Below are 27,582 nucleotides of genomic sequence, written 5' to 3' on the forward strand. Positions count from 1 at the left end.
ATAAAATGGATAATTTTTAGGTAAATTAGGACTAGATTAACAGGGGAACTTAAGTGCCAACCAAAGAACATTACTCTGTCAAGAATATAACTCCAAAGAAAGTTCAGTAAACAACCCACTAGCATCGTAATTTCAGTGAAGAGTAACCTGTCACAGCCTCTGAGGTTTTGGACATCATAGGGAGATGCTACATTAGTGGTAGATAAAAGGTCTTCATATCTAATGAGTCTTACTCCAGCTGAGACTAACATGCTTCATCTATTGAGGTTAATCACATCACATGACTTAAACAAGAATCTCATCAGCGCCTAATCACATCAGCATTGGTCCTTCATTCTCAACAAATCCTATAGAGTTGTTTAAAGGCTGATGGTGAGCCTGGCTCAGATGAGAGAGGTGAGTATCTGTGTACATGTAAAATATTTGTAAAAAAGTTTGACATAAGCTGTCATTTGACCTTGAATAGAGCCAATATTTCATTAAGGATTGGTTACTCACCTATATTTAGTTCATTTAGTTCTGGTTTTCCCTATGATATAAATAGTCATTTCAGTGTATTTGGAACCCTGAGATATCCTTTAAGGTCCACTCCTAAATGCGTAGAATTCTTTGGTTCTAGACATCATAGAAATGTCCTTTTTCACAACACTTCCCATCTCCTTCCCTCTTTACTGCTCACTATTGCACTTACTGACTTGTAATATACTTAATATTTTATGTGTGTATTTGTTTATTTTCTGCCCTTCCCCTCCAAATACTAGCTCTTTGAAGATAACGACTTTTTGTATTTGTCTAATTTGTTTACCCCAGAACCTAGAACAGATACTTGTTGGAAGGCCACTTTTGAAAATGAAAGCAAAATATAGAAGAGTTGTAAGCAAATATTAACTGGAGTATGGGGGGAAAAAGTTTTCTAACTAAAGCCTCCCTCCAAAAATTCATATATCATATAATTTGAAAATACCATCAACTAATAACTTCATGAACTCATTTTCTATAGAACTCAAAGCACTTTCCAAAATGCACCTATTTGCTTTCTTACTGTTATTGAAATAACAGTCTCATTCTTTCCATTTTATACAGATGGAAATCATGGCAAAGAGAGATGCTCTGGGATACAGCAAATGAATTCAGGGCCTCTGACTCCAAGGGCTAGGTTCTATACACTATTTTATACCAGTTTGTATTTTACAAGCAATAGGGGTTTAGTGCTGAATTGCATAATATACTAGAATTTGAAACCAATAAATAATGCTATTAGCTTATGGCCTCTCTACTAGTAGACAGTCTTCTCACAGAAATGATGAAACAAACAAAAATAAAATAAAGAGCAATATAGAAAGAAGAAAGGTGAACACCTTAGAAAGCTAAACATGGTCATTTTTAAGTTTAATTTTAAAATCCAGATTGTTCTTTTTCATCATAATTGTATTGTATCTTACTGGCAGAAAGGAATGAGATTTAGTATACTATGCAAATGATAGTAGATCCACCACAGCTGGAGCTTCTCTTTCCTCAGAGCCTCCTTTATCCTGAAAATATCTTCTGGATTAAAACTCTTATTTGATAAATCATATTTTTCAATATAAAAATCCAAACTATCAAAGTACTAAAAGAAAACATTCGTAAATCCTTTCATAATCTTGGCATGGGGAAGGGCTTTTTACCTATGACTCAACATCTAGAAGCCATAATTGAAAAGACTGCATTAAAAAAAACCCTTCTGTATAGCAAAAATATATGCACCATAAACAGTAGTTTTTTATTTTATTTTATTATTATTTTTTAAATTCTTTTTTTTTAAGATTTATTTATTTATTTGAGAGAGAGAGAATGAGAGAGAGAGAGTACATGAGAGGGGGGAGGGTCAGAGGGAGAAGCAGGCTCCCTTACTGAGCAGGGAGCCCGATGTGGGACTCGATCCCGGGACTCCGGGATCATGACCTGAGCCGAAGGCAGTCGCTTAACCAACTGAGCCACCCAGGCGCCCCAACAGTAGTTTTTTAAAAAGTAAACTATGAAAGATATTTGCAATATTTTCATGTAGATAAAGGAATTTGCAATATTCATATGGATGAATGAATTATCTCCTTAATGTATAAATAGCAAGAAATCAATAAGAAAAAGACTAAGACTCCAACAGAAAGAAGTAAAGGAGATGAACAGACACATTTAGAAAAATTAACACCCAAATTATCAAGCACATTAAAAGATGCTCAGAATCACTCATAGTAAGGAAAATGCAAATTAAACATATAGTGAGATCATCTTTTACCTATATAATTGGCAAAAATCCAAAGTCTAAAAAGACACTATTTTGTTGAGGCTGGGGGTAAAGGGATACTTTCACTTATTACCAATGGGACTGCTCATTAATACGACCCTTCTGGAAATCAATTTGGCAAAATTTCTCGAAATTTAGGATGAATGTAACCCTTCAAACCAGCAATTTTACTTCTGAGAATTTATCCTGCTGAAAGCCAACACATCTACAAAATGATTAATGTACAAAGTTTTTCACTGGAGCATTGTTTGAAATCACGAAAACTGTTTATAAGTAGGGACTGGGAGAATAAACTACGACACATTTAAGTAATGGGATACTGCACAGCTGAATAAAAAGTTAGGGTAGCTCTCCCTGTTTTGATATGGAAAGATCTCCAAGATATACTGGAGAATGTAAGATTGAGATGCATTGAAAAATGTGAGATTGACCAATTCAAGAATAATCTCTCTCGTATGAAAGTGAAAATGAAAGTTTCACGGCAATGATAAAATGGTTCCTGAGCTCCCCCATCTTGTAGCCACTGGTGCAACTAACATTTCAGCAGATGTGGTAAACCAGTATTTGGCTTCCTTGGGACTCTATCACATTGAGCCATAAAATGCTTCAGGTTTTCCCCTCTCTAGTTCAATAGCATTCTTATGATTTTATTAAATAGCTGCTCCCTTCTAGGCCCAGTGGAGTTACTAGTCAAATCTAAAATGACATTAAAATGTTGCAATCATGGCATTATTAACAATAGCCAAATTATGGAAAGAACCCAAACGTCCATCGACTAATGAATGGATAAAGAAGATGTACTCAGCCATCAAAAAGAATGAGATCTTGCCATTTCCAACAATGTGGATGGAGCTAGAGTGTATTATGCTAAGCAAAATAAGTCAGCCAGAGAGACAAATACCATATGATTCCTCTCATATGTGGAATTTAAGAAACAAAACAGATGAACATAGGGGAAAGGCAAAAAGAAAAAAAAAAGAGAGGGAGGCAAACCATAAGAGACTCTTTTTTTTTTTTTTTTAAGATTTTATTTATTTACTTGACAGAGAAAGACACAGTTAGAGAGGGAACACAAGCAGCGGGAGAGGGAGAGGGAGAAGCGGGCTTCCCGCCGAGCAGGGAGCCGATGCAGGGCTCGATCCCAGGACCCTGGGATCATGACCTGAGCCAAAGACAGACGCTTAACCAACTGAGCCACCCAGGCACCCCAAGAGACTCATAACTATAAAGAACAAACTGAGGGTTTCTGGAGGGGAGGTGGACAAGGGATGGGCTAAATGGGTGATGGGGATTAAGGAGGGCACTTGTGATAAGCACTGGGTGTTGCAAGTGATGAATCACTAAATTTTACTCCTGAAGCTAATACCACACTACATGTTAGTTAACTAGAATTAAAAAAATAAAAAATAAAATGTTGCAATCATGAACTTGTTGGGATAAATTCCATTTAAAAGCCCAGGATGAGGGGTGCCTGGGTGGCTCCACTGGTTAAGGGGCTGACTTTTGGTTTTGGATCAGGTCATGACCTCATGGGTCATGAGATCAAGCCCTAAGTCACGCTTGGTGCTCAGAGGGAAGTCTGCTTGAAGATTCTCTCCCTCTGCCTTCTCTCCCTGCTTGCACTCTCTCTTTCTCTCTCTCTCAAGTAAGTAAGTAAGTAAGTAAAAAAATAAATAAATCTTTAAAAAGTAAAAGCCTGGGGTGATTCTCCATATGATCTACTTTCCATGTGTTGAATGGAGATCTGGTTACCCACCTGTTGCTGTATAAGAAGACAACACATTTCTATGGGAGTTTAAATGTATGAGATTATTAAAAATAATGAGTATAATATATTCATTTGCTAGATAATATCTATCCAGATTCTAAGGTACTCAGGTGGTATAATCAGTATGCATAAGATTATTAACATGAGGCAAAAATACAGCATCAGGCTGATGATGTATGTTGAATACTCGGCGGTTCCTAAAGGAGAAGCCTATATAAACAGTATATTATAATTAATTATAAGTTTAATAACAACAGCCTAATTTTTGTATAATAAGCAACACATTTACTCACTGGTCAGAAATTACAGCCTTAGTCGAACAAGCTGTTTCCCCAAAGGTTTCCTCATTTACAGTCGGAGTGTTATCTGGAACAATCTGTAAAAGCTCCTAAATTTGACTCCCCATTTCTTTTGTCCTTTTATTTTTTTGGTAAACAGATAACTGATGAGTTATCCATTCTGTGTAAGAATTTCTTCCTCTGGGTTATTTATTTCAGGCAATTATTTAAAAACATGGAGGAAAAAAACATGGAGGAATGTAGGAAGTACTGATTGATTGATTCTTTACTAATAAACATCCGACATGTTCTGGGTATTTTGCTAGCATTAAAGATACAGAGATAAAGAAACAGTGCCTGCCCTCAAATATTTCAGTCTTTTGGGGAGAAAGGAAAGTAAAATCCAACTAATTATGACATAGGATGATAGCTGCTATACTTGAATTCAGCATAAATGGCTATGTGAGAACAAGGCATGGGACCCTAACCTTTAATGAGAAGGCTCAATAACAAGTTTAGAGGAGATGATGCCTGAGCTAAAACTTGTGTGATGGGAGGAGTTGATCAGGCAAAGACTAGGGAGGATGGAAAGAAATACCAGGTCATGGTAACAGCAAAAATACAAATTATAAAACTAAAATTTTTTTAAATTACAGAGAAAGGTAGAGTATAATCCACTCAGGGAACCACAGGTGGTTCCTGACAGAGTACCAGGTGATGTTTGGAAATAGCAGGAAATGAGGTTCCAGAGGTGGGTAGGGCCCACCCAGGTTGTGATGGAAGCACCACGTTAGATAAGATGATCAGGGAAGGCTGAGACCTGGATGAAGAAAAAGAGCCAGCCATGTAAAGCTCAGGGAGAAGAGCATTCCCATCAGAGAAGAGCACTCAGTGTGCAGATAAGTCTATTCCAAAGAGTGGTTAAAGAGCTAGGGGCACTGATTCCTGGATGTCAGAGATGAGCAGAACAATTCCAAATACTATTCCCCTGACTATTATCTAATCTCTTTTGTTGTCTCTGGAACCATAGCTCTTTCCCATCAATGAATTCATTCAGTCCCTGTAATCAACTGTGATTAGTGTTGTTTAACATCAATCTTTTCTACTTTTTTTCAAAGAAAGATACCAATCAGTTCTGCACACCCCTGCTTGTTCAAAGCAGCACCTCTCCTGCTGACTTACCGTTCTCTTAATCAAAAGGGCAGGAGGAAGCAGTTGGGATTCACTTTTCTTTTTTTTTCTTTCAAAGTACACAAATGTCAACTTCCTCGAGGATGTTTGGCATAGCTGAGTTCAGTCATGTAATGTACAAAGTCAGCTGCATCAAAAGGCTGCAGGCTGCCCACTGCTAAAATGGAGGGAGAAAAGGAAACCAAGGGCTTCTCTGAAGTGTGAATGAGTGCATAGGCCACTGTCACATGTGTATTTACACTGAGGACATGCTGAGCTGACAAGGGAGTTTAGGAAACGTAAACCTCTACCACTATACTTCTCTGTTTTCACCTTCAAAACTCTGGAGCGGCATTTTCTCCCTTTCCTATTTTTACAGTTGCACCTACAATCCAAGTAGTTTTCATATAGCTTTGTCACAGTCCGAAGCCATGGCCATTTATATGTATTTAAAAATTATTTTCACTACCAGTCCTCCAACATTTGGCTGAAGGGTCTAATTCTCCTTGCCTCTATAGACTTCAAAGTGTTAGCCCCTAGAACAGGCACCTGCACCAGGTTGTTCGTTCAATTCATTCATTCATTCATTCATTCATTCATTCATCTTACTCTTTTAACACATCACTAACCATCATGTGGCTTTAATATGACAAGCCCTTGTCAATAATGTTCCCTGGAAGATGCTTCTAACTGTTAGAAGCAGAATGTAAGTTTTCCAAAGAATCTATTATCTTATTTTTTTAAAAGATTTATTTATTTTAGAGAAAGAGAGAGAGTGTGTACATGAGCAGGGGGGAGGGGCAGAGAGAGAAGGAGACAAGCAGACTCCCTGCTGAGCAGGGAGCCCGATGCCGGGGCTCGATCCCAGATCCTGAGATCATGACCTGAGCTGAAACCAAGAGTGAAATGTTTAAACCAATTGAGCCACCGAGGCGCCCCAAGTTTATTATCTTTAACTATAACTTAACTGAGTTTCAGAAATAGGTAAAACGTCTGGAAGTAATATTTATGCACATGTCTAAACTTGCACACACATTCCCATCAAGCACAAAAATCATCATTTATGGTTATGGTCCATAAACAAAGTTACAACTTTGTTGTTATTTAATATTTGTAACAATGTTGAGCTGGTGATGGTTCACAAATAACATTCTGTGTAACCTCATTATTGTTCTAATGTGAACACTTAAGTTATGAGGAGGTATAAGGTCACATAGCTCAGAGTTGCATCCAGAACTAGAATTCAAGCTCCAAATTCCTAATCGAGGAACTTCTATTTTACATGACCATTTATTAGGTAGGGATAAGGAGTAGAAAGGAGGAGAACACAAAGTCTTAGGGTCACCAATATGGAGGGACAAGGAGAGATATGAGATGCTATAACTAAACAAAACAAACCCTGATCTAGAGACACACTCACTTGAAATGCCTCTGAATTTCTGAGAAGAACACAGGAGAAAGGTATATATGGAATCACTTTTATATGGAATAAATTGATACATCATTCCCTCTTTCCATGTGTTTTAAAAAAATCTCTTTGAGTAATGTTTCCCAAACTTCCCTGATCATGCCAATCGATTAGGTTTCTTACGTCAGATACAAATATGGAGACTGTTCATGGAAGTTTCTGATTCTTTGTCTGAGGTCGGATCCAGAAATGTGCATATTTCACAGGCAACCTTGATGATTCTTAGAATTAAGGACACACTTGGAAACACTGTCCCAGAGAAAGCTTTGCAACAGCAGCTAAAAAATACTTCATTCCTAATGAATCATTGCATGTCAACATGGTAAGCAGGTGCACACTCTCAGAACAAAACTACAAACTCATGTTCCTTTAAAATAACTTTAGATATATTTACTGAGTTGTAGGGCTTTTAGCAATAGCAAAAAGCCAAATGGAGCTCTTAACTAGCTCACTCCCACTGAAGCATCAACTTCTAACACCCAAATATCAATCTCTAATTAATTAAAAAAAAAAGCCTGTGCTCCATAAACATCCTTAATTGTAAACAGAGTTTCTTTTTTGTTGTTGTTTTTAATTGTCTGTCAATCTGGTGGATCAAATTACTAATTTCTATCCTTTTGGAGGTGATCTTCAGAAAAATCAGTCTGCTTTTGTTGCATCCCAGACATATTAAGAATAATAAAAGAAGAAAACATACCAAACGAAAATAACTGAGAATAGAAACCTCTACACTTGAGCCCAGTACCCCTCCTGCTCAGTGAAACATCTGTCTTTCACCTTTTTGAAACTCAGAAATAAGCCCTTTCACATCATCTCACCTCTCTCGATGAGTTATTCTCTTTCCTTCCAAATTCTGGCTGAGACAAAACTCTTCTGCTCTTCCAACTACCTTTTAGAAAAAGGCACAGTCAGGAAACACTGTCTAACATGAGCTCTCTTCCTTGTGTCTTTCAGTCAGACTCTTATTAAAACGGATACTAAGCAAACCAACCAAAAAAACAAAAATACTCCTGTCACTTCTTTTGCAATAATTCCACAATCTTGAGGAAAATTGAATTTTGGGGAAAAGAATGGTCCATGCCTTCTTATAAGCATGAGAGGGAGGGGCAATGACTGTAAAGAATGTCTTTTAATTGTGGTTGTACTGTAGTTATATTAAGAATTGCACAATTAATTCCCACTATCAAATTAAACTGGTAAACGGGCCTAGATTAAAAACACAAGTTTACTCTGCTCATTTTCCTCAGTTATATACAAAGTAATAATAAATTCAGTTTGCCATCACAACTGTGTTGCTACTTTGGAGGGAAAAAGTATTTTTCTGTTTCTCAATATTATATAACGAGATGATCAAGCCCACGCTCAGTGATGTATGTATTTGTAGGGGTGTGGATGCTGCTAAAATAAGCACCTAGTTTAGTAGACTATTTCCCTTAGAAACTTGCAGCACAATAATTTTTTTCCAACTGCGAGAGGGTGTGTCTCTCGAGTGGGGTAGAGGCTAAGAGACAGAGAGTGGTACAGCCTGCAGCAGGAAATGCACCTGTCAGAATCCAGGAGGATCAGACAGTCTCAGAACAGCATTAGGCAGTGCCTGGAGGTAGCGGCGAGGTAGGGACTCTCGAGGCACAGCTGAAAGACTATAGACGGTAGGTAGCCATGGCTTTAAAAGCCCGTCTCCACTGGCCACAACAACATTGGCAGTCAACATTTGCAAGGTCTCTTTAATTATGCCAGTGACCAGAGCTGGCCTCCTAGATTAGGCTAGAACGACAACTGACAAGCTGCCCCTAGCCTCCTTTGGGACTCCAATGATAAAGCCGTCGCCACAGCAGCAGCAAGAGCAAAAGCAAGAGCAAGAGCACAGCTTTGACCTGCAGTTCTTGCCCATCAAAGAGCTTGCCCTGTCTGCTCCCACTGACAGGCAGATAAATACAGAGATCTGTCGGCAAGTACATATTTATGTATATCGACGGCTTCTTCATACAGACCTACAGAGAATGCATAACAACTTCCAGGGGTGTAACACATTCACCCACTAATGGGGTGAGACCCATTACTCACAAATGGGTGAAAAGAAGCATCAATATTCAGGTCTTAACCCCAGTTTGTGGGCAGAAACCTGTCATTCCATTGCAGGCTGATAGGTCTCCTATTCAGACAGTCCTTGTTTAATTTTCTAAACACCCTTCCTCTAAATGGTGCTACTCTACACTGTGCAGACAGACAGGTTTGACAAGCCGAGCCATCAATTTCGCATTCCCTATGCCAACTGCTGGGAAAAATTAGGCCTAGTATGTATCTGGGACTGCTGGCTGGGGAGGCAAGAGAGGTTGATACTTAGGAGGTATTTTTTACATTAGAGAGTCAAAACTTCAGGGAGGGTTGTCCCTGTTCAAAATACATGAAATCAGGGGAGCCTGGCTGGCTCAGTCAGTAGAGCATGTGATTCTTGATCTTGGGGTTTTAAGTTTAAGCCCCATGTTGGGTGTAGAGTTTACTTCAAAAAATGCATGAAATCCAGAGTGTCCAAGAATGTATACCGGTGGTCTACCATGGGGCCACCAGTATATACTATGCTAACCCCAAAAGATAGAAAAGTAAGGCATGGTCTTATCTAAAAGGAGCTCTGAGTAGGCAAGAAAATACTCAAATAACTATAGTATAAAATGGTGTACTTATTTTAAGAATAGAACACAGCAATAGGTACACACTATTTTTGGTCAACGGAAAGTTGAATATAGATGTGATATATTGGCCAAATTATTACGCTTCAAGAAGTGTCAATACTGTCCAAAGAAAGGCCAACTGGGAACATGATTCATAATGATGGGTAAACTAGGCACACAGCAAAGGACAAGTTAATGAGCATTGTTTCTCATAACAAAGTATGAGAATACCCTTGGGATCTCTGAGACTGCCTCCAGGTGAAGACAAAGCTTGGAATGGTCTTGAGATTTCTGCTAGCATATAGTCTTTTGGTACTGATCTGGTTGAACTGAAGAAGGAAGGGAGAAAATGAAAGGAAATGTTTTTATTGCTATTCAGGCAGTGAAAGCTAGGAACTATATAGAACCTTCCCCCTGGGGGGAAAAAAGCATAGAGATAGATGGAACAAAACCAAAACCAAACCAAACCACTACCACCACCCACCACCACAACAAAAAAAAAACCCCAAAAGAAACTTCCTCCTGAACCCCCCTGAGCAGATCAGAACTTTATGATATTTGAGATTTCCTGCAGATTTGTGCATATCCAGGACTCACAAATGGGAACCCAGAGGAGTTTGTGTGTCCCCTGAGTTTATTCCCTGAGCAGTCAAACTTTGAGAGCTTAATTACTGTTGTTCAGGGATATAATGAAGCCCTCACTGGTCAGAGGCTTGAGTGACCCTGAGGGTCCATTCCCCAATCTGGTTTTGCCTTATAAATAGTAACCAACTTCACTTAAAATCAAACCAAAAGGTAAGGAGGACCCTACAGTTAGGAGATATTTTCCAGTTAAAGTGATGGTTAGGTGGGACTAGGGTTAGGGCTGGTAGGGAAGAGACAAGGAGAGTGCTGTTAATGTGTTTTTGAAATATCTGCCCGCCCCTTCCAAAAAATCTCTGAGTTTTGATTGCTCTACATCTGAATGACCGCGATTTCCTTCAAGCTGGTATCTCTGACTAGACTCATCCCTCTCAAACCACTCTGCACACTATAGCCAGGTCAACTCCTAAAACACTGCTTTCATTACTTTTGCTTGCTCAATTATTCAGCAAGGCCTTATTGAGTTTTAATTGTACAACTGTATGTTCTCATCACCCACAAAGAATAAATTCTGGATTCCATCTGCCTTTCTAAATTCATATTTTAATTTTCACAAACATTTATCTCATCTCTAATTTCATTACTTCTTGTGAACACCAACTTCATTCTCACTGCCATGCCTTCTTCCAGTTTGAAAGTTTTCTTCATTCTTACTACTTCCCTATTTTCTGACATCACACCATGGCAGTCCATCTCTCATTCCCCCTAAAAGACCCTTTTCCCTACATTCTTCAATGCTCAGCTTATACATATTCTTATATGTATACATATACATATATACATATACATACATAGCTAAAGCTCTCCCTCTACTATGAAGCCTTCCACGTTCTAGTAGAGGCCACACCGATGAGAATTCTTATAGCATTGACTACCTTTCTTTATTGCTTATTTTGGTGCATAATAATAGACTAGTAATTTCCACTTAATTAGTTTTAGGATCTAATTACTAATCTTTGCCACAAGACTATACAAACTATAAGCTCCTTTTAAGCAGGTATTGTATCTTTGATAATCAGTAACACTTTTAACAGATACTAATTAAGATTATCATCATACTTGTTTCTAAATTTAAATTGTATCTCTTCCCTTTTTTATTTTTATTTTTTTGTTTTTTAAAGATTTTATTTACTTATTTGACAGAGAGATAGAGAGAGCACAAGTAGGCAGAGCAGCAGGCAGAGGGAGAGGGAGAAGCAGACTGAGCAGGAAGCCCGATGTGGGGCTCCATCCCAGGACCCTGGGATCATGACCTGAGCTGAAGGCAGCCGCTTAACCGACTAAGCAACCCAGTCACCCCTCCTCCCCCTTTTTTAAGAGTCAAAAAAAAATAGTGACAATAAAGGGGACACAATAAATATATCAACATATAATGGTTAATAATGGTTAATGGTCTTTACTGGCTGCAACAATGTTGCATTTTGCTGTTCTCCTTCTCACATGTGATATTTACTATTGGGCACACTCTACACTAATGCCAACCTTGCCCAATTAAATTTCACATTAATTACGATTTGGATGTTGATAGCACCAACCTAGAGGCAGAGCAGCTACAGGGCAACTGAGACCAAGTTCAGGACATAAAATCTCTGAAAATTCATCAAGAAGCTAAGATAAGGGCCATTGTGGGAAGCATAGCAAATGGTAAAACACGTAGTTGAATGCTATTTCTTACAGGTAGGGCTTGGTATCAGCGTTCACTTATTATTATTGATATAAGCATATTTATCTCAAAATATAATAAATACAGAAAGGGGTATGTGAACAACATGATATGAAGATCAAAATCAAGGTTAGAACCAAGGACATCAGATTAAATTGTGAACGGATAATGAATCACTTGTAAGATTAAAATTCAAATTTCAAATGGGAAAAGGGAATGGACAGAAGCATAAAGAACACAGTTCTAAAGATGGTGCTCATGGTTCCATGAAGGAAAAAATGAAGCAGATAGAGGGGTAGGCCTATTATATTTACTGGATATGAGTACTGAGAGTTTTAAATCAGGCAAGAAGACAAAAATAGGGCGCCTGGGTGGCTCAGTTGTTAAGCGTCTGCCTTCGGCTCAGGTCATGATCACAGGACCCTGGGTTCGAGCCCTGCACTGGGCTCCCTGCTCTGCAAAAAGTCTGCTTCTCCCTCTCCCACTCCCCCTGCCTGTGTTCCCTCTCTCAATGTGTCTCTCTCTGTCAAATAAATAAAGAAAATCTTTAAAAAAGAAAAGACAAAAATAACTAGGAGAGTTTGGACTGGAAAACTGAAAATAATAATCAGGGATAGTGAATACAGTGACCTAGGTAGACAATGAGGGCAGCAGTTAGAACATCAGGTAGCCAGGACTAGAACCTAAGGGAAGAGGCTGGAAGTAGAACATTCATTCATTCATTCATTCACTCATTCGTCCCACATTTATTTATTGAACTGATACAATAATTTATTGAGCTATAATGGTGAACTGATCAATAGATTTGGATTAGACTGTGCTTAACAGAATCTATAGTTTAGTAAGGACTTTAGTGATAGATGAGAGCAACAGCAATGAGTAGGTAATAGGAGTGAGTCCAGCATCTGAGTAATTCTGCATCAAGTACTTGAAACCAGTGTCAAGGCTAAACTTAGAACCAAACCCACTGCATCCAAAGTATGAATTCTTCATATGTTCTCTACTTAAGAAGACATTGAGATTAACATGAAGGTGAAGCTTAAGCCCACAGCTAGGGTAAGCAAGCCTTCCTAGGAGGATGGAGTATGTGTGTGTGTGTGTGTGTGTGTGTGTGTCTGTGTGTGCGTGTGTGTTTATATGTGGGCATGCACACACTTGTTGTGTAAGTTTTTCCCTAATAGGTCTTAACCATGACTTTACAGGAAAGGAATAAATGATGAGGAGGATGATAATGGTGATTATGACAGCAGCTAATGTTTACTGAATGCTTCCTGTATACCAGATATTGGTTGAAATATTTTACATTCATTAGATCATTTACTCCCCACAATAATTTTATGATGATGGTATCATCATCCCCATTTTACAGATTAAGACACTAACGCACCGAGAATTAGTTTTTCCAAGCTCACACAGCTAGTGAGTGGTAGAACCGAGGCAGTCTGCCCTCTTAATCATGCTGCTATGCTGCCTAAATCCAGAGGAACAAGAGAAGAATTGTACTATCTCAGGTCAGAGCTTGTCTATGTCTACATAATATCTTTTTACATTTCCATAAATATAAATGATTTGAGGATACTCTTACTAGAGCAGTAGCCCTTCTCAGAAATGTTTAACAATGGCATATTCTGTTGTTCAAGGATAAAATGAAAGTATAGTGGTAACAGATGAGAGAGATTTGGCTCTCATGGACTTTAATTTTTACTATACTATTTAAGCAATAAAGAAATACTGTGCTGAAGTAGTAGAACAATAGGCCGGTCAATATGGAAAGTGACAATTTTAGTTTCAGTCAGTCACGATGTGTGGGTTCGGCTCTCTACCTTTGCATCCTCCATTTCTCTATAGGGTAACATAAGAGTTAATAAGATGACTATAGAACACATTTACCTTATGAGGACTCATAAGTTCTATTCTTACTGTGATTTTCTTAGCTGTGATAATTCTGCTGGAATTTCTTATTAAGACAGCATGATGAATCCCAAGCCCAGGAATGAGAGTGACCAAATAAAATATCAGCACCCTACTGGCTGCAGAAGTTTGGACTCCAGTGTCCAGTTTTGTAGTGACTACTCTTGACAAAGTTGATTGTTAACATAGGGCTATGAACATGAAATCTTCATTAAAAAACAAACAAAAAAAATCCACACTTAGCTTTGACTCTTTCTTTTTTGGTTTCCTGGAATCAATTCTAAAGCATCAGACACATTCAAGTCAATTATTATTGCTTCCAATTCTCAGCTTGACTATATCTTAAGACAAAATGTCCCCTTTAGACATCTAGGGAGTTACCTTCATGGGGCACTATATAACCTATATCGTCCCAGGTACTAAGACTATTCAGTACTATTATTTTCATAAGTGATCTGCGTCAAAACAGAAAGGATGGGGGAAAGTAGGGCAAGGACTTATTGGCTGTAAACCCGGCTGTTAGGGGCTAAGTCTAAAATCCCTACTTTCTAGCCTCAACATGCTAGAAGATCCCAACCTTAAATTTGGTAGAGAATATCTTGAAAGCAGATAAACGGGAACCCCCGACCTCTGAACTCGTCAGAGTTTTCTGGCCCCTTTCAGCATTTGACCTTCAACGAATAATATAGCTGCTTTTGGCCTTAGCCTGTACTAGCTACAAAGGTGACTGATACCTGCCATATTTTAGGACAGCTTATCACCTCAGCCCCCGGAGTGATCGAGTATTTATAGACACAAAGATAGAAATATAAAGCACATATGTATAGGCAGGAGTCCCCTGGAGGTGGCGATTAGGACCAGGCAGTAATTTTAGCTTGAAATTCCTATGACTTAAATAGCCACTTGAGCTCTGATCTTGCAGTTTATGATGTCAATAGAACCCCTAAATGAAATTACAGCCTTCTGATACGCAGCAGGATATCCTTTCTTTGTCATGCAATGTACACGGCCAGGAGAAATTGCTCTGTATATGGAGTTTCACTAAAGCAGAATTTATCATAAGGCTGCTCTGCTAAAATATCATTATGCTGTTATTCACTGGATAACACATCTAATGACTCGGGGTGCACTTGATAGCCATGTTTCAGTGAACACAGACGCACGCCCTGATGTGAACTGGGCACTCCAGTGCTTCAAAGCGCTATCGATTTCAATTCTACCATAATTTACACCTGGCTTGTTTTGCCAATAGCTTGAACCCATGCTAACAGTGGAACATACACATACGAGTATTAGAGAAATCAGAAATGAACTGTATAGCAAAAATGCATGCAGCAAACATTATAGGAGTCTGCCTTTATAATAATCTCCCTTGATGCTAATTAAGCATTCCACATGATTTTCTCCGTGATGCACGGGCATTTCCTCTGTTAGCACTGTCCCATGGCTGCTGGTGATAGTAAGGATAACCTCTTCCACTTGTGCAAACTGTGGGTATTTCCGGAGCAGGATCTGGGTGCCAGTCATCTTGGTTCCCCCACCATTTGGCACAACGACTGGCCTATGATAGCTGCTCATAATAATCATCTTCTCTAAGGCTCCTCTTCCTCTCTCTGTTCCATAAATGTCGTATACTCTAAGGATCTGCTCTCTTTTGCTTTCTGTCAATAAATTTTCCTTGAGAAAAGTCCACTCCATAATTTTAACTACAACCATGATGCTGACAATTCAGATGACTGCCCAACTTCTGTTTCTCGCTGACCTATCTTCAGCTTTCCTAAGTCCAACAGCCTACCAGAAGTCTGGATGCCCCCCTGACATCTCAAAATAAACACATTCAAAAGCAAATTTATCATCTTCCCCAGCCTACAAAACCTGCTCCTCCCCCTCCTCAGAGCTTTCCTTGCCTAGTTGTGTAAGGCAGAAACCTGGGAGCAATCCAAAAATGCCTTCTTCTCTCGATACCCAGCCCAAAGGTTATTAGATTGTGCTCATTCTACCTCTTATCTCTTGAACGTTTCTCCTTCTCTCTATTCCCATAGTTATTGTCCTAGTTCAGGGCTTCATTGTTTCCTGTATGAACAATTTCAGTTGCCTCCTAACTCATTTTCTTGCCTCCATTCTCCCATTCCTACAATCCATCCTCCAGCCTGCTGCCAGGGCGATCTTCCACAACACAATTTGATCATTAACCTTCTCTACTTAAAACTTTCAATGGCTCCCCAAATGCCACAAGATGAAGTTAAAACTTCTTTGCCTGGTGATCAGGGCCCAACATGATTGTTCCCTGACTACCTCTACAGCATCATTTCTCCCCCCTCCTCTGCTAAACATCAGTGACACTGATCCCCGGCTCGCTACACTATTTCCTCTTGAAGTGCCTTTGCCCCTGCAGCCTTTCCTCCCTCTGACCATCTGGGAAAATCCTTCAAGGCCCAGCGTGGATTCATTAGCTCTTCTGTGAAGCTTCCCCTGACCCTCTGCCCCAAGGTACATTCAGCTGAACATACTCTGTTGCGCCTCCAAAGTTCCTTGAACATCCTTCAATTACAATACTGAGCATATGGCATCATCCCAACTTGTTTGCCTATCTGTCTCTCCTGTGGAGCAACCTGAGGTCATGTCTTACTCATCTTTGTATTGTCCCTGACAAAGTCAAAACCCTCACAACAGCATATAAAGGCCTACATGCTCAGGCCCCACTGCCTCCTCTACATTACCCCCTCCCATGCTTTTCCTTGCCTACTCTGATTCTGCCACAAACACTACTCGGTTATCACTCAAACTTGCCAGATACATTCTTGTCCCGGACCTTTGCACTTGGTGCCACTGTCAAAATGCTTTTGCCTAGATACCTATAAAATTTGCTTCTTCACCTTTCTCAAATGTTGCCCCCTCAATGAGGTATTCCCTCTCTCTCCAATTTAAAATTGCAACCTCACCACACACACACACACACACACACACACACACACACACACACACTCACTCTCCTTCCTCCTTCACTTTTCTCCATAGCAGTTATCACTATCCAACATGATATATTTGACATATGTACTTGCTTATCATTTTTCTCCTCTGACTAAAAAGTAAGCATTATGAAAACAGAGACTTGTTTGCTTTGTTTCCTGTAGTATCCCCAGCCCTTGCAAAAGTTACAGGTGTTTAGTATGTGCTCCCCTATAAATACTTGTTAATAAATGCATCAATCTTTAGTTTCTAGAATAATACCTGACACAGAGTAGGGGTTCAAAAATGTTTCTTGAATTAATAAATAAGTGAGTGAGTGAATGAATTAATGTTAAATCCATGCTTTATGAATGTGTTGAAGAACAGTCTTTGTAATCTGATCCTCATAACAACACCAGTAAGTAAGCTGAGTGGGTAGTATTATTCTCATTAGACAAATGAAGTAACTGAAAGGTTAGGAGCCTAAATTAAGACTGCATGGGTAGTTTAAGGTTTGCTACTCTTTTCATTGCAGTATTGAAAGGTAAAGACAATTCTTTGCACTCTGTTCATGATGTAACTTTAACATTTATTACACTATTTTGGTTCCTCTTGACTAGGAAGGCAATTAACGGGAGGTGCAAGGTACTAATACATTTTATTACAATTTGTGTCTTTCCTTATTAGGTGCCTTTCATAAGACAGATCCTTTTCTTTCATTTTCAAAAGTGGATTAGGCACTCATACAATTTTGCCCCTCGGAGTGGTTTGTACATGGTTACCCAAGAGGACATCAGGCTACAAATCCTGCCAGAATGAACTGGAAGGTGAGTGTGGCATTTGTATCTTGAGGATGAACAGGTTGTTTGATGCCAAGTTTGTGCTAATGGAGGTGTCCTTAATGTGTTAACACTCAAAGGAGAACAAATTCAACAACAAAACATTTCAGTTTTTGGCATGTCTACGGAGAGTTAACTTTCCATTGTTCAAGGGTTAATTATCCATTATGTGAACCACTTCTCTTTCTCCCTCTGGCTGCTTACATCTAGGAATTCAGTTTGCTAAAGGATAAGTAGGGAAAATAAAAAGATGCAAATGAACCTAGTACATTTCATTTATATATATTAGAAGCTCTAGAAAAGAACTCGGTGTAGGAGACAGAATTAGATGTAGTTTGCAGACTGCCAAGTTGACTGACCATTGACAACAGACTAAAAGCACATTCCACACAGTACCTTTTGTTTCTTTCAGTTATTGTTTATCAGGTTGGCTTGTAGTATATGAAGTTACTCCCTGAATGTAATTCATGTCAGCCAGGTGACATGTAAGGTGCTGGAAGTTCTCCTCTCCTCTGACGTCCCCAGAGTCCTGTGGCTTAATGACTGAAGCAGCACCAAGAAATCCCACCAATTTCTCTACTCATCCATGAGAAACAATTGCACTTAGCTATTTTCAGCTACTATTTGCCTAAAAAGGGGCACTTAACTAGTGCCTTAAGATAGGGCGAATGATTGTCCTTCTGCTCCTATCTCTACTGTGCTGTCTGCCCCCCCCCCCCCCCCCCGCCACTGCCTAGTTCACAGGGCATTCAGAGGCAGTCTTCAGGCCTGTCCACATGTGATAATCAGCCTGAGCTCCTCAGATGTTGGGTCTGAGGAAAGGAAGAACCACTGATTGACTCTAAGTGATTAACTGGGAAGCTGGGGAGGACTTTGGTCAATATGATACATTCTAGGTGAGTCTGGTCCTTTCAGACTGCATGAGCACAACAAGCTGGTACATGGCCACCCTCAAGAGTCCTGGAAAACGAAAGGAACGACTGCAAGCTCAAGACCCCATGTTCCGTCAGGAACGCTCTGTGCATTGTGGAAATTTGAGAAGGTACCTCGGCAGACAGCGGCAGGTGCTGTTAGCGAGTCGGAAGATCTGATATGGGAATTTAAGGGGTTCAGATAGAGAAGAATCTATTGATTTGTTTTCTGGACATATTCCTTTTGTTATGATAAATAAAACATATACACTGTCAATACGCTGACATACAGATATTCATTAATCACCTACTCACCGATCCTCCACTCAGACTGAGCAATTTGACAGTTGGGAGGGAGATAAACATAAAATGCACTCCCTCCCTGGTTGGGAGGGAGATAAACATAAAATGCACTACCTGCCTTCTAACCACCTGTAGTTTCATACCTACAAAAAACTTCAGTTCAAAGCAGTATATGATAAGTGCCCACTGAAACCCAGAGATTTTTAAAATGCTATCCATGTCAGAAGGGAAATTAACTTTTAGTTTGGGTTATCATAAACAGCTTCAGAGAAACAAGTGTGACTCGGCAAGGAAGTGATATGGCTGGGTGTCTTGAAAGGTGTCTGGAAAATTATAGTTGCCGATGCTGATATGTAAATACAGCATCAAAGTATTTAGCATACAGCTAAGTAACTGAGAAACTGGAATCAATTGGGACATTTGTATATAGATTCATTCTTACAAAATAAAGCGAATTCATTAAATACAGCCTCAATTTTAAGATAATTAATAGCAATTTAATTTCTTTCTACTTAATTTTAACTACTCTATACATACAGCAGTTATTATTTTGAGATTGTGCATAATAGAATTTAGGTCTATAATCTAACATGTATATTTGATGAAGGATAGTTACTAATCTTATTGGCTAACCAAATCTCACCTTTTGTAGATACTGTTCATAAATATTTGTACAAAATTTCTGTGTTGTCAATGTGATAAATGTCAACTACATTTCACTTAAGGTCAATTTGCAAAACATCTGATTGAATTTAAAGGCAAGTAAGCCTACCTAGTAGTTGGTCGTATTTTCAATAGCTGAGTATAGCTTTGTCATTATGTAAGTAGACATGCACTTATAAGCTAACATACGTACACAGACACATGATAGAATAAATCAACCCCTTCTTTTTTAACTTTTGAAAATACGTACCTTTTTAAAGGAATCATAAATATCAAAAAGCATTTTTATATAAATAAGAGAATAATTTCTTATTGGTGTAATCATAATTCTGTTATTTAGCGATGTCATTTTTGTCTAATTGTGACTGCCTAATTAAATGAATGTAACATGCAGGAAGCACTTATAGCTAAAATGTACACGCAGGAAAATATACATTCTACAGCATGCATCCTCTGAAATGACATTATAATTTTTTGAGATGAGCACTGAAAACCTGAACTACTGATAGTATACTATTAAGGTTTATAAACAGGCATTAAGAAAAATCAGGTATTAATAAAACAATTTAAGCAGAAAGAAACACATCACTATCTTGCCTTTCAGAGCTATACTGATCATATTTGGACTTATATACTCCCAACTTAGCCGTTGAATTCTCCCACAGCCATGTGGACCTCCAGATCTTGCCAATAATAAGGAAAATCTCTCTGGCAGGTTATATTTTTAAAATGTCATCTCTTGGGATACACTCTTAGATATTCATGTTTACCTATTCTCTGCTTAAAGATGCTCAGAAATTTTTATATATTAGATGTAGGAGATTTCAACATCAAAATGTTTTCAAAGTGTTGGAGATCCAGCCTGCCTTTGGTGTAGTCCTAATAGACATCCTTACCAGAGACTTACAGATAATTCTCCTGGGAGTCTACAGCCTGAGTGTTAACTGAGTGAAGCACAACTTCCTGCGTCGGCCTTTGTGGTAATGGGCTAAAAGCTAGTTACATTTTTTATACCATATTTTAAAAATTTTAACATCATCTTCCTATTCAACCTCTTTCTTCAGAAAACAAGAGACTAATGGAAAATCCCCAAGAGACATTATAACATACAAATAGTATGACCATAACTAGCATGTCTAACTGAAATAGGCAAACTTTACCGTTACGTACCACTGAAATGTTCATCATACTCATCCTAACAAACCATGGAGACCGCTTCCTATCACGATGACAGGTAAGGAATTTGAGGTGCCTCACAAATCATAGGTATCGTTATATGAACCTGAAACTGTTCTAGAGGTCATGAAAGACCTCGATGAGGCTGTAGCAGGGGTAAGTCTCTGCAGAGAACTTGGGATATACGAGCATGAGCGTGAGTTAAGAATCTGAATTGTCCAGAGTAGCAAACAAAATTCCAAAGCTAAGTACCAATGTAATATGTTGGATGACTACACTAGCTTGGACAAGAGTGCACACAACAGGCACACACAATACACATCTGGTTCAATGTAAAATCAACTATTGCTAAAGCATTTTCGACTTTTAGGAGGAATCTCCTGGCAATGTGTTAACAGCAAGGACAACTGAAACAATAAAATAGCATTTCCTTCCAAATATTTAAGGACATCGAGTAAGTGCCCCTTAGGCTGGGTTGTGGTTCTTGGAAGTTTTATCCTATGAGAACCATATTGGGGACATCAAAGACTCCTCCTTCTTTCCAAAGAGCAATTTACTTCAGATGCTGCCACACACTCAAATGCTTTTAAGGCCACCATGTTTTTTTGTTTGTTTTTTGTTTTTTCCACTTTTAATATTTTGGAATATGCCAGATTCTTGAAACTGGAAGGAAGACAAGAAAACACAGTAAGATCAAAAACCTTTGAAAGAGCAGTTAAGTAGGTACCTGATGGCAAAGGGCAAATATACATTCCAGCTGAAATTTCACTTCCGGGGAGACTGTGAGTTATCAGTAAGGACATGGAAGGCACACATTGGCTCTGAAAGCTCGTCCGTTGACTCCTCTGCTAGTCTCATATCAAACAGGATGCAACCACCCCCATTCCATTCCTTCGACAACTTCCCAGAGCACACTCAATCAGAGTCTCTTATATTGAGGACAATACTATATTTGGGTTTAATACTGTGAGGACAGTCATCTAGTTTTCCTATGTCAGGATGATAAATTTCCCTGGAACCAAATAAGGATTCTCACTGCATTCTTCTATCCGATACCCTGAATGCAGAAGAATAAAGAAGAGGGTGTGACAAATAATTTTTTCCAAAGGCCGGGTAAGGGGAGGTTCCCTCACATTTAAAAGCAACCAGTTCTTAGCAAAGCGATCTTTAGAAGAACAGTATTAACAATATTCCTTTGCTATGCATCTACTTTTCTTTCCTGCTTAGCTGGGGATGTAAGTATTCTGAGCAGAATGTAAATGTCCAGAATAGAGATGCGTGAAGTTGGTAGAGAAACTCCAAATGAACGATGAGTCCCACTTTCATTTCCCCCTCTTACCACCCCAAAAGCTACCTCCCTGCCCTCACACACTCACCTACCTTCCTCCTCCCACAAGCATGTTTGCTAGGCATGTCAAGGCTGACATCCATCGGTGGCAGCATGAAGCCTATGCCTGCAGGATCCTCCTGAGAACGGACTCAAGGCTCTGCCATTGTCTATAGAGTGCTCTCAGCTGTGCACATGAAAATCTTCATCATTCCGTTGGATTGTTTGGTAGCGTTTTAAAAAAAATTGTATTTTTTTTTAAACACCCTTTATTTCCTGACTGCCTCAGAGACACCAAGAATAGAATCCTTGACACATCAAATTCTGGAACCTCACCACTCACCAGGACTGTGGTTCCTGATCCAAGGAGTGTCGACTGAGAATCAGCACAGTCTCTTGAGAGTGTCCAGGCCTGGCTGCTAAGCTCCCTGCTCTGATTAGTTTGTCGAGTTCACAGTGTTCCAGAGTGCTGAAGCACAGAAATTAGGGAGGGGAGGTGGAAGGAAAATCACTGGAGCCTCTTACGATCTAACTTCCACTAACTGAGAGGAAATGTCTTATAAATAAACAACAGCAAGAGAAACAAAAAAAACCCCATCCCGTCCTGCCAGAGGAATGTACATTATTGTCTCCCGACGGAAAACTTTACACCACACCAGAATGCAGCCATGTCTCCTGAAAGTACCTCCCTCAAAACAGAAAGAAAAAGAGAATCAAGAAAAAAAAAAAAAAACCCAAAACACCAAAAATGATTTTTTCATCCCCTTGAATTCTGTTGGGAAGTTCATGTGAGTTCCCAGTAGACAAACTAAACGAAGCAGTTTCAACAGTGTCACTGTTCCAGGATTTCTTGCAGAGCCTGCTTATTAGCAAAATTTCATTTCTGCCCAGATCATTGCTGTGCCATCCGGACATTTTCAGAAGGGAAGTTCAGGGAAGCGGGGGAGGGTACGACTGTGGAGGAGAGGAAGAAGAGAGGACAAAGGAACACTCCTGATGAACCGGAATGCCCTGGCCACGGCCATGAGAAAGCCGGCCCCCACCCACCGCCCGACCACTGCTTGTTGAGGACTTGGTGATGCAGTGTGTGTAATCTACTTACTCTTTCTGCTCGGGAGGCTGAGGTTCCTACATTTCCAGCTCATGCTGGACTGTACCGTAAGCAACAAGTGAAATGAGTTCAGTGATCTCATTCTAGTCCTTCGACTCCTGTCCACATCGCTAAGCGACTGCACAGCTTGGCACAGGCCAGGATGAGTCAGCAGTCTCTGGTCATGAGAGGCCAGGCCTGGAATAGCAGGGGGGGTTTAGGTCAGGAGCAAAATGAAGCAGAAAGGCAGTCTAGATGGCAGGGCTCAGCTCTGCAATACACAGAGATACTGCAGGTCAAAATGAAAGAGCCTCATCGGCTCGGGGGTGAAGACTGTAGGATTGCAGAAAAAGGAGCAGCTAGGGAAAAACTTCCAACAGCTGCCTACCAAACATAACAAGAACAAATTGGAGTACCAGGGGCAGGAAAAAAGGGCACTGCCAGAGCCCTGGAGGAGAAGAGAGGTTCGTTAAGATTTCTGGAATACCTTTTTTTTTTTTTTTTTTCCCATGTGCTCCTGCACTTGATTTAAGAAACAGTGGTTACCTATATACGATCCTGGCATTTTGGTATTGCTATCCCAATTTAGTAAGTAGCAAAATAAACAAATAAAAGCAAAGCCCTGCTGTTAAATAACAAGAAACCTCCTACTCCAAAGAAGAATGTAATTATAGATAAAAGACTGATATCTCAAAGACGTACATTTGAGTCCATAGTGTCTTTGTATAACCTGTAAAATACTGGTCATACAGAATGGCTAAAGAGAAGTACTCCTTAAGTCGAGCTTGGGTGGGGGGTAGAGAAGAGCGGAGAGAAAAGAGAGGGCCGAGCTCAGTGACAAAATGCAAAGGACATATGACATGGTGTCCGTACTTCTACTCAATGGGGTCAGCATAGATGTCCATCAGAAACAGAGACTTCCCACCAACAGGACTTTCCAACATCTCTCCCAGTGTTGCTGTAATACAGCAAGAGGAGAGGGAAAATAAAATATCAGAAGGAAAAACAAGGTTCAACATAAAAAAAAATCAGTCAGTAATAGACATTTTGTTTGGGAGGAGGCAAGTTGCCTTATGAGCCAACGGATAAGGAAAAAATCTTAGTATCTGAAACAACCTTAGAGGAACCACATCTGGATAAGGAGATTGAGGTGGAGACCGAGAATTATCAGTAAGTAATAGTGATGACCTCATAATAAGGAAGAAAGGAATCTCCAAGTCAGATGGTGTGCAGCAAGAATGGTATGGAAAGAGAATAAGATCTGCAGAGCTGGGCAACACTAGTGAAAGATTTCTTTAAAGTTCTTTGACAAGGAATAATAAGGACCCACTATACATTCCTAATTGTTATCTCTTAGAGATGCATACATATGTAAGATGTGTAAGAAAATGGAGAGTAAATTTTATTTAGTTTTCATTCCGGAGTGTACTAAATTATTTCAACACATCTTTATTAAACAAATGCTCAGCCTTGGGCAGATGAACTTTCTAGCCTCGATTTTCTTGCCTTTGAAATGGAATATTATCACCCTTGTTGAATTATTTATAAGGACTGAATCATTGTTTGTCAGTCCTTATCATAGCAGTGTCTGTCACATGGTGAGCACTCAATAAACTGCTATTGTTTTTATTTGATTATCATATTTTCATAAGTGCCCACTGAAAGAGTCATTTCCAGTGTTGTTCCACTGGATTGAATGGAACCCATATGAAGGCTCCATCCAGTAAAATGAGTTGGGTAACACTCCTCAGAGAACGCTGCTTTAAAAAGCTCATTTCTGTCTGGGTGTGTTAAACATTATTCTTGAACACAGAGCATGCTGAGAATCTATTATGTTAAATTCCCAATTTGGGGTATCTATATTGTCAAACCAGCTTGAAGCTTAACAGTGTCCAGTAACTAGGAGCCTAAAAAAGAAAAGAGGGATTTTTAGAAGGTTCTCCAAAAGCAACAGGATAAAAGTGCTATTGGCCTTGACCGCATGATGAGGGTTTTTTACCAAAGGGGAAACTTAGTCCAGTTGATCATCCCAGCCTAATTGATTAATTGTGGGTCTGACCATCTGGCTGATGAATGCTGACACCCAGCAGTGATTACTGTGTAACACAAATCCGGATGTGCTCTCCCTGATGCCTCCCACAATAATGGCAACTCTGAACTTAAGGTTAGTTTATTCAGGCCTCTTGGCTCAATCTCTTCATGGAACAGTGGTTGTGGCAGGGAATATTTTACTAGACCTGGTCAAGCATTATCTTCTCTTATTTCAGTTACCCCCTCCTTCTCAACTCCACGCCTACCCACTCCTGAGCCCTCTCTTGTCTATAATCACTTTTCATGCAAAGCATTCCATCTGTAGTTTTCATCATACTGTCTGATTCTCTCATTTCCGGTTGCTCTATTCTGAAAAATATTTGGTTTAAAAGACCTGTACTGCTATTTCACAGGGAATCCTATTGAGACGTTTTTTATTGTATTTTCTTTGCTACTCTTTTGCTTTAAATTAATCTGTGCTTACAAATTCTAGATCTATATTTCACCTAACTCATAAGCCTGATTAAAAGGCCCATATATTGCCCAAGTTCTCCATGAGGTTAATAGAATACAAGGGTTAATAGAAGATAATTCTTATATCTTGAACCTACATCTGATCTTCAGTTAGGAGTGTCCTACGGAGAAGACTCTGGAACATATTTCACTGCTAGAGAAGGAAAGTTAGGCTCCTGTAAATCACAGGGATCAACAGCAATGCCACCAATCCATACCTGGAGATAACCTGCATGCAGGAGAGTTTGCCCAGCAAATCAAATCTGAATGCATAAATATAAACCCTGGGGGACTACAACCGAAGGTTTTATTATTTTTCGTGGGAAGGCACGGGGGAGTAATCGGACACAAACTGTCTTGCACAAGCTTGGCCAATGAGTCACAACCAAGCAGGATCATCCATTTCCCCTCTCTTTTTCCCAGACTGATTTCCATCTCAAAATTCATCATGTTTCTTGTTCCCCACAGATGCTGAATTCTTCTCTGTTCCAGGCTGGGTTAGTGTTAATTTTCGGTAGAGGATGGCAATAGCACGCTGAACTGCAGAGTTCCAGACTGGGAACTGGGAAATGTTTTTGGCCTGACTGTCAGTAAACAACTATGTGTCTAGGGCAAGTCAAGTCCCTTAACTCCCCATGTCTCAGTCTCTTCATTGAAAAATGATAGGGTAAGACCACATGAACTCCATAATCTCTGCCAACACTAAGATTCTATGGTCCTATAGCTCATTTCCTTTTTCTCGCTGGCATCAACTGCTCAACCACTCTGCTTATAGTCCTTTCTCTGCTCTCAGTTACTGATGGAAAAATAGCTCCTTCATTTACTACCCGGTATTTGGTATTTGTAACCCCCCCCCTCTTTTTTGATGCTAGCTATTTGGAGTCAGAAACACGAACCTAACCAGATAGATGCTTTAAATGTGAAGGCGTTTAAGGAGAATAGCTTTCCCATGTAGAGCATTCAGTGTAGCTCGGCATGGAGGAAGCCAGCCATCCAAAAGTGGAGCAAAGGGGCCAATTCACAAACGAGAGGAAGCCTTTCATAATAAGAGTCCCCAGACCCTTCAGTTTCAATAACACTAAATGCTACCAAGTTCCAGCTACTCTTCTAATCAATCTCAGTGATGCAGTTCTTATTCTACCTCCACCACGTATTGCCAAGTAGGATTTAGGATGGCACAGTAATAAGAGCCAAGAGGACAATCTGTCATTTATTTTCCTCCAAACTTTTGAAAATTTCCCATTTGGGCTCTGTTTCCCAGTTTTAATTTGGTAACTGCCATTTTTCAGCATTTCTTTTAACAGGTTACTAATAATTTCTGATACAGGATCTCATATTTCATTTCGTGCTGCTAGAACTGCTGTTAATATTTCATCTGCCTTCACTTCGGCTCGGAATGAAGGCTGCTAGGTTTTGGATACATGGTTAACACTTTGGTTCTGGGGACTGGGTCACCAGTGTCTGTCCAGTTTTGTCCATATCTTGTTGGGGACAAGATTGCCTGTCTCAGAAAGAGCTCAGGGCAGGGTGTGGTGGACCTTCTAGGGATACTTCAGAGTTGTTGTTGTTTTCCTGGATACTTATGAAAACAACAAAAACAAGGTTTTGTGTTTATTCTCCCAGGTAACTTGCTATCGGCTTCAGTGGTAGTGCTCTAGAAGCAGAGGGCAGGGGTTAAGAACCAGGGTACACAGGAAAATCTAGGTTCAAATTCTGGCTCTGAAACTTACCACACATAGCATGTTAGGCCAGTTCCTTAACTTATCCAAGCCTTTGTTTGCCCACTGGTAAAATGGGGGTAATAACAGTATCCACCTTTATTGCTATGGGGATTCAACAAATTAATGTAAAGTGCTAAGGACTTTCTGAGTCCTCAGTAAGTGAAGGGTATCATTATTATCCTAGCATTAATAATCTACCAGTTTAC

The 27,582-nt window shown here is 39.6% G+C and overlaps 1 protein-coding gene across 28 annotated transcripts in view; it reads right to left on the reverse strand.

Annotated features, from left to right (window-relative positions):
* ZBTB20 (zinc finger and BTB domain containing 20) overlaps positions 1 to 27,582 on the reverse strand; it is a 777,345-nt gene that overhangs the window by 287,136 nt on the left and 462,627 nt on the right. For 2 of the 28 annotated variants that reach the window (XM_073893634.1, XM_073893725.1), the window contains one exon: positions 9,869 to 9,966. The exons of 23 other annotated variants lie outside the window; for them this stretch is intronic. The gene's annotated coding sequence lies outside the window, so the exon portion shown is untranslated. Of the gene's footprint in view, positions 1 to 9,868; positions 9,967 to 21,421; positions 21,723 to 22,074; positions 22,341 to 22,364; positions 22,976 to 23,123; positions 23,310 to 27,582 lie in introns of those variants that run through there. 3 more of the 28 variants (XM_073893621.1, XM_073893728.1, XM_073893738.1) reach the window with 3 other exon arrangements.

Source organism: Callorhinus ursinus, unplaced genomic scaffold (assembly GCF_003265705.2).
Source record: "Callorhinus ursinus isolate GAN/ISIS: 27379988/994484 unplaced genomic scaffold, GSC_fseal_2.0 scaffold1, whole genome shotgun sequence".
Classification (NCBI taxonomy): domain Eukaryota; kingdom Metazoa; phylum Chordata; class Mammalia; order Carnivora; family Otariidae; genus Callorhinus; species Callorhinus ursinus.